The sequence below is a fragment of the Neofelis nebulosa genome, chromosome 1 (assembly GCF_028018385.1).
Source record: "Neofelis nebulosa isolate mNeoNeb1 chromosome 1, mNeoNeb1.pri, whole genome shotgun sequence".
NCBI lineage: Eukaryota > Metazoa > Chordata > Mammalia > Carnivora > Felidae > Neofelis > Neofelis nebulosa.
In genome coordinates, this window is record NC_080782.1 from 41,564,640 (window position 1) to 41,571,481 (window position 6,842).

Consider the following 6,842-nt stretch of genomic DNA (forward strand, 5'->3'; position numbering starts at 1 on the left):
GTTAGCCCATAAGGAACCTGACTACATTTAAGGGGACATGCACATTTGGAGCAGTCCTCACAATGGTGCTATACATCTGGGCTAGTGCCCTACATGCCCCACCTGACCTACCTGACACAGAGAGATGATGGAGAGCGAAGTCAACAGTTCTTGAAACTGACTCTCTGGTTCACCTCGGGGGCCTTAATCTCTCCCACCCAACTAAATCACTTTTATCGATATGTAAATAAGGAGCTTAATGGGGGAAGACAGAAGGCCCAAGGCAGACAAAACCCAGAGGTGTTCCGCATCCTCCCTGGGGTCTGTAAAGTAAGTCAGGAACGATACTTCTCATGTATCTTCCCTTACCAGGCGGCTTGGGGACAACTCAGTCTGTTGAAACCAGAATTATGGAAAGAGACACAGTAAGAGAATTTTTATAGATTCTAAAATAGAGAAGGTAATGGGAAAGCTTCCCAAGCAATTGCGTTGGGAAGAAACAAGAAAACTTAAGCAAGAAAAGTTTTGCCGACTATAGTAATGTACTTAGATCCTCAGTGGCTTTCAATACCGGAATTGAATTATACCCGATTGGAAATCGGTACTGACATCAGTATCACCACCAAGAATATAGAGCAAGTGTTTGTCGATGAGGCCTGGGCAATGGTATGTTGTGAAAGTTCCCAGATGAGTCACCAGACCAGCTAACTTGTGCAAGCTTAGGCCAGAGCACAGATAGGGTGTGAACTCTGGGGACAGGAAAAAGCAAATGCTGGGGAGTTAAACTGAGAACAGATGAGGCAATGCTTAAATCTGATGTTCAGTAATTTCTTTATTGCATAGGTAATTGAAGACACTGGTAGCTTGTCAAGTAAGGGAGATATTTTATCAAATTATCTCCTTCCTAACTAATCCGCTTCTACAGTCTGAATCTTTGAAAGAGTTTTGGCAGTTGAAAGATCTGAGTACTGATTCCATGTACCCTTACTAAGCTTGATTCAATTTTTGGCTTTCTAATATACAGTTTTCCCATTCCAAACGTGCGAATAATCGTTCCTCTTAAGCGTTACACATAAAATATTTTAGCTGCCTGTATTTACGATGTATAGTTGTCATTTTGATCCTACCTGCTCTTTTTCAGTGAAGAAACCCAGGACATGGAAAGAAACATTTAAGGTTAGTTCCATGTCACTTTAATTGAAAAACTCATATATAATAAAAGGAGCATAAAAATTTTTTGTGTGTGTGTGTGACCAATAAAACAAGCTTTTCATTTAAAATTGTTCAGAGTTTGGGGCACCTGGGTGGCTCAGTCAGTTGAGCAACTGACTTCAGCTCAGGTCATGATCTCACGGGTGGTGAGTTTGAGCCCCACGTCGGGCTCTGTGCTGACAGCTCAGAGCCTGGAGCCTGCTTCAGATTCTGTGTCTCCCTCTCTCTCTGCCCCTCCCCCACTCATGTTCTGTCTCTGTCTCAGAAATAAGTAAACATTAAAAAAAACCATTAAAATTGTGCAGAGTTTAATATGATCTTTCTAAAGAGGCAACTGGTTACAATAAATATTCCCTTAATATTAGCTCTTGGTAGGGTTTCTAAATGTGCTGCTGAAAAAAATTACACTCAGGAAATATCATCAGTCAAAAAATTTAATAAAGAATGTGTTTAAGCTTTCCTTAGATGTTCAAATCAACATATCTGATTTTCATAAAAAATTTATATTTCAGAAATTTACATAATCTAGTGGGCTGTATCTGATGGGAAAAAGGTATGTCAAAGAATTTGTAATGACATATCATCTAAAGATATGGTATATTTTAAATAGAGAATATGAACAAGAGCAAAGTATGTTATTATAAATGTTTTGAGAAAAAACATAACAGTATGTGTGTGTGTATGTATACACACATATCAATGGAATAGAATATACATATTGAACACATATGCATATTGAATATACATAGCCACCAATACCACACTGCCTTGATCATTTTATCTATATAATAGTAGTGCTCGCTTCGGCAGCACATATACTAAAATTATCTATATAATAGTATAGACTAGGGGCACCTGGGTGGCTCAGTTGGTTAAGCATCCGACTTCAGCTCAGGTCATGATCTCACAGTCTGTGAGTTCGAGCCCTGCATCAGGCTCTGTGCTGACAGCTCAGAGTCTGGAGCCTGCTTCAGATTCTGTGTCTCCCTCTCTCTCTGCCTCTCCCCTGCTCATGCTCTGTCTCTCTCTGTCTCAAAAATAAATTAAAAAAACATTTAAAAATGTTTAAAAAAATAGTATAGACTAAGTCTCAAAATCAGCCATGACTTTTCCAAATTGTTTCTTCGAACTGTTTAAGCAATTCTAGCTCTTTGTAATTCCATATAAATTTTAAGATGTACTTGATTTTATCTTCAGAAAATCTCGTTGGGATTTTAACAGATTTTTTTTTATTATGTAAGTCACTTCAGAAAAAAATTGGCATCTTTACTATTTTGAGCTTCCCAATCATAAATGCCATCTGTTTATTTATTTACATTTTCTTATAGGTGTCATAAGTTCAATGAATTGGTATAAGGCAAACAACATTTTTGTGACATTTAGATTTTTCTAGACCTGGAAAGTGTCAAGTTGAGTTATAGTGCCCTTGCCTAGATACATCTGAATTGATGGCTGGTTGCCTGTAGCATCTTTTAAAGCATGGTATATGGTCTTTGTATAGGTATCTTGAAAGTAACTAAAAATGAGAGGAAATTGGGAAGTGAACAAAGAGCCAGATAGAAGCTAGGTATGGGAAAAGTGGAAAGGCTGTTTCCTTGATTTTGGCCACAAGATACTTGTCTGTAGCCAAACTGTGCCTCCACCAACATGGGTTCCATAATCAACCGATACCCTGTGGTCAATAATGGCCATCTTTATAAAACAGCTTTCAACACGGAGATGAAAAAAAAAATGTTCATTTCCCAACTCCTTCAGACCCATCCATGAATGTCTCTATAAAGATACTTAGCTTCCTACATTTTGGGGACATAGTTCATTTTAAGAGTTTAAGCTCTTTGATGGTAACCAGAATGGTGCCCTATGCACAGTTAATTCATTAGTATTTGGATAAATGGGAAATATTAATTTAAGCAGGAGTTCCATTAGTTATGTGCTAACCAAGTGGCATTTACAATTTTGAATGATGGGGAGACTTTGGTAACAATCACCAAAACACAAAACTACTTTGTAATACGTACCCTGTAGAGTTTGTCGGAATAGCAGGAACCAAGCAGCATTAGGATGTTTATAAAGGAACAAGCAGGTTCAGAACAGCCAAGATTGATATGTTCATACAGTAGCTCAGAAAGCATTGTGGGATGGATAGCGATCATTGTTGTACATGAAGCTATTCAGCTTGAGTACCCAGAAAGCTTTCTATTCTTCCCTGGATCTTAATAAAGCCCAGTCTGACTCAAAATATCAACCTGGGAAACAGAGGAAACATTTTGGTATCTATCATTGGAAATGTTAAGATAGGTAAAATTAGATTATTTAGCACTGAAAGCCTTTAGATATTTTGTTGCTTTGTTGAGGATTATTTTTTCCCTTATGATAATAAATACATGTTTCTTATTAAGATGAAAGACTCAGAAAGTTAGAAAAGTAAACATATAATTCCAACACAACAACTTTTACATTTGGTATATTCTATTAATTTTTGTTTATATTTTAATTAAAACCATAGTTTATATATACAAATTTAATATTCTGATAAAGTGCATTTTAAGTATTTTTAAAAGAATAATGCACTCCCTATAATGGCTGTAATAGGAACTCTGAACAAGAGTTTCTGATTCTTTGGGAAAGAGAAGATCCCAGTTATATCTACTTTTTGTAAATACCCAAGTAATATGATATTTGGAAATTAACTTTTACTTCCAAATTTTTTTCCTTATAGTTAAAGTATGCATTTGCATTAACCCACTATTCAGGCAAAGGTATAAAGGGCATTTTAATAAAAATAATACCACTTAACATTCTATTAAGCAAAATATTTAGGATTTTAATTTGATTAAGTTATATGTTATCAAATACACAATTAATATATTACTTTTTCAAGCTATCATTGAATAATTGAACATAGAGAATAAAAGCCCTGAAATCCCAGGATCTTAGAGTTGGAAAAAACCTTGAAGTTCCAATATTCCATCTTGTTTTCAATAGAAGGATTCACCTGGGGTTTCCTAGGAATTTAAGACCCTGATTGCAAAAAACTCTAATTGGCTATAGAATCTACTGCAAAATGGTATTACGATAAAATCCCTACAACTATATATAACTCCATCAAAAGTCAGCATTCACCATAATGAGCCAATTTAATTTTGTCACCACTTTGTAGAAAGAGAAAGAAAAAAGAAATTATTAAAAGAAATGCACAAAGTGCTTCTTCATGAAGTCTGGAAGGTGGACTCCAGGGAGAGATCATACTCCACTTCTAGAAACTGCTGGGTCCCACCTGCTCCCAAGCCTGCAGGTCTTTGCAGTGAGGATATTGACTCTTTTTACTTGCCCAGCCCTGCCCTCAGGCTGGGAACCTACTCTTGAATGAGAAAGAAAAGGAATAGGGATTGTGAGAGTGGTTCTTTAGAAACAGATGGCCATTGGAATTGCAAAGGCAAAGTTTTAGAAGAAGAAACATCTCTGAGGAAAAAAAAAATGTGCACAAGGCTGGAAAGCCTGGCAGAGCCATTAGACCACAAATTCCTTCAGAGTAAAGGAGAAAGGGAAGGAAGTTTTGGTGCAAGTGTCCTAGAATGCCCTACAGTCTGAGGAAGGTTTGAAAAGTTCTCATGACGTTCAAGGGACAAAATTGACCATCAGAGGAGTTTCTTTCCAGCATGGGCTCATTTGATGGATTTTAGAATATAATAGAGATCTACTGATAAACATCAGAGCTTCAGAATTATGTCATAGTTGTTGCAAATCTGTCATTAATAATAAATTAATTGCTTTATATGCTTGCAGAACACCCAGCATGACCACGGTCTGAGAGCTCAAACAGAAAATGACTTCTAGAAATGAGAATTTCAGGGTGCCTGCGTGGCTCAGTTAAGCATCTGACTCTTGATTTCTGCTCAGGTCATGATCTAAGGTTGGTGAGATCCAGCCCCGTGTCAGGCTCTGCAGTGACAGCACATAGCCTGCTTGGGATTCTCTCTCTCTCCCTCCCTCTCGGCCCCTCCTTCGCTCAGGTGCACACACGCATCCACACTTTCTCTCTCTCTCTCCTTCTCAAGATAAAAAATTAAAACTAGAAGAAATGAGAATTTCAAGGAAAGACACAAGTGTGTTCCCTTGCCATTTACAGAAATATGAGTTATTTTCTGTGTATTCTTTGTTCAGAGTATCAGCAACATGGATATAGTAAGATTTTATAATTAGTTTTTTATTCCTTAGAAAGCATATATTTACTACTATGGTCTTACTTTTTGGCAAGGCAGAAAACACATTTGTTGCAATAAGTTTGGCCATTGGTTGCACAGACCGGACGATATTCTTTGGTGCAAATTTGCGCAGGATTATCATACACTGCACAGAATGACTGTGAAACAGAAAAACAGCATAAGCTTATTGGATAACAAACATTGAATAAAATGCATTTTTATGTGAAATGCCATACATACAAAATAGGGTAAATAAAATCAATATATAGGTTAGAGGAACAAAGACAAATATCTGTGTACGTACAACTCAGTAAAAATATTTTTAAAATTACCACTTTTTAAAAATATCTAAGTCCTCTACTAAGAAAAAGGCCAAGTTATTGGCATAAGTATTTTTATAATGTAGCAAATCATATAAGTCATGAAAATAGGTGAGCAATGATATCACTATATTTAAGATCACAAAGGAGTGATCCCCTGCAGATCACTGCTCAGATCATATCTCCTTCACCCCTCCTTACCAGAGGAAATCACCAAAATGACTTTTCTGTTGGATATTTCCACGTTACACTGTAATTTCACTCCATATCAACATATACATTTACTAAATATAAATATTTATACATTTTATATTTATCTATTCATAAACATGTTTAGTTTAGAATATCTTAATAATTTATACAAAGAAAAGAATACCATATATATTCTTATATGACTTGTTTTTTACACTCCTTTGTGATCTTAAATATAGTGATATCATTGCTCTCCTATTTTCATCTCTATGTAACATTCCACCATGAAAATGGATGAAGTCTTTATTTTTTAACATTAAATTAATCATTTGGTGGATCATTTTTTAAATTTGTTTTATGAGGATGAATAATTCTACTCTAATATGCTTTTCTCTTTCTCATATTCTTGTGCACAACAACATCTTACTGGCAATAAATAGGATCTTGGGGTACAGGATAAGCATTTTACCATCTTACATAATAATGTAGACTATGGCAAATGGTTTTGTACCGCTGGCTAGATTCTATTTCTTGAACTTGGTATAATAAAAATATATATATATATTTTTTACTTTTGAAGTCTCATTCTATTGTATATTTGGTAAATTTTGTGTTAAAGTTTTCAATAAAATAAGGTTAAAATTTTATTTATTTATTTTTTTTACTTCCAAATCAATCAGTAATAACTTACCGAAGACTTGAAAGTGATTGATTTTATAAAGGCATTTCCTGCAACCAAAGCAAAGAAGAAAAGGTTAAAAAGTAAGAAAAAAAAAATTGTCTCTGGAGAGAAATACCCAAATCTATTTGCAGCAGAAATTGATGTAAATTGCCTACTTATTGCATCTAATAAGTTAGAATTTTGCGGCAATAGTTAAAAAAATACTTTTAATGAGCCAAATCTTTTAAAAATTTAATTCCTGGGGCGCCTGGG

General features: G+C 35.3%; 1 long non-coding RNA gene across 1 annotated transcript; it reads right to left on the reverse strand.

Moving 5' to 3' along the window:
* Positions 1–5,377: 5,377 nt before the first annotated feature.
* Positions 5,378–6,633, reverse strand: LOC131509824 (uncharacterized). Its single transcript, XR_009260714.1, has 2 exons — positions 6,600–6,633; positions 5,378–5,554 (listed from the first exon to the last, which is right to left on the reverse strand). It is a non-coding gene; the product is annotated as an uncharacterized LOC131509824 (long non-coding RNA).
* Positions 6,634–6,842: the final 209 nt, after the last annotated feature.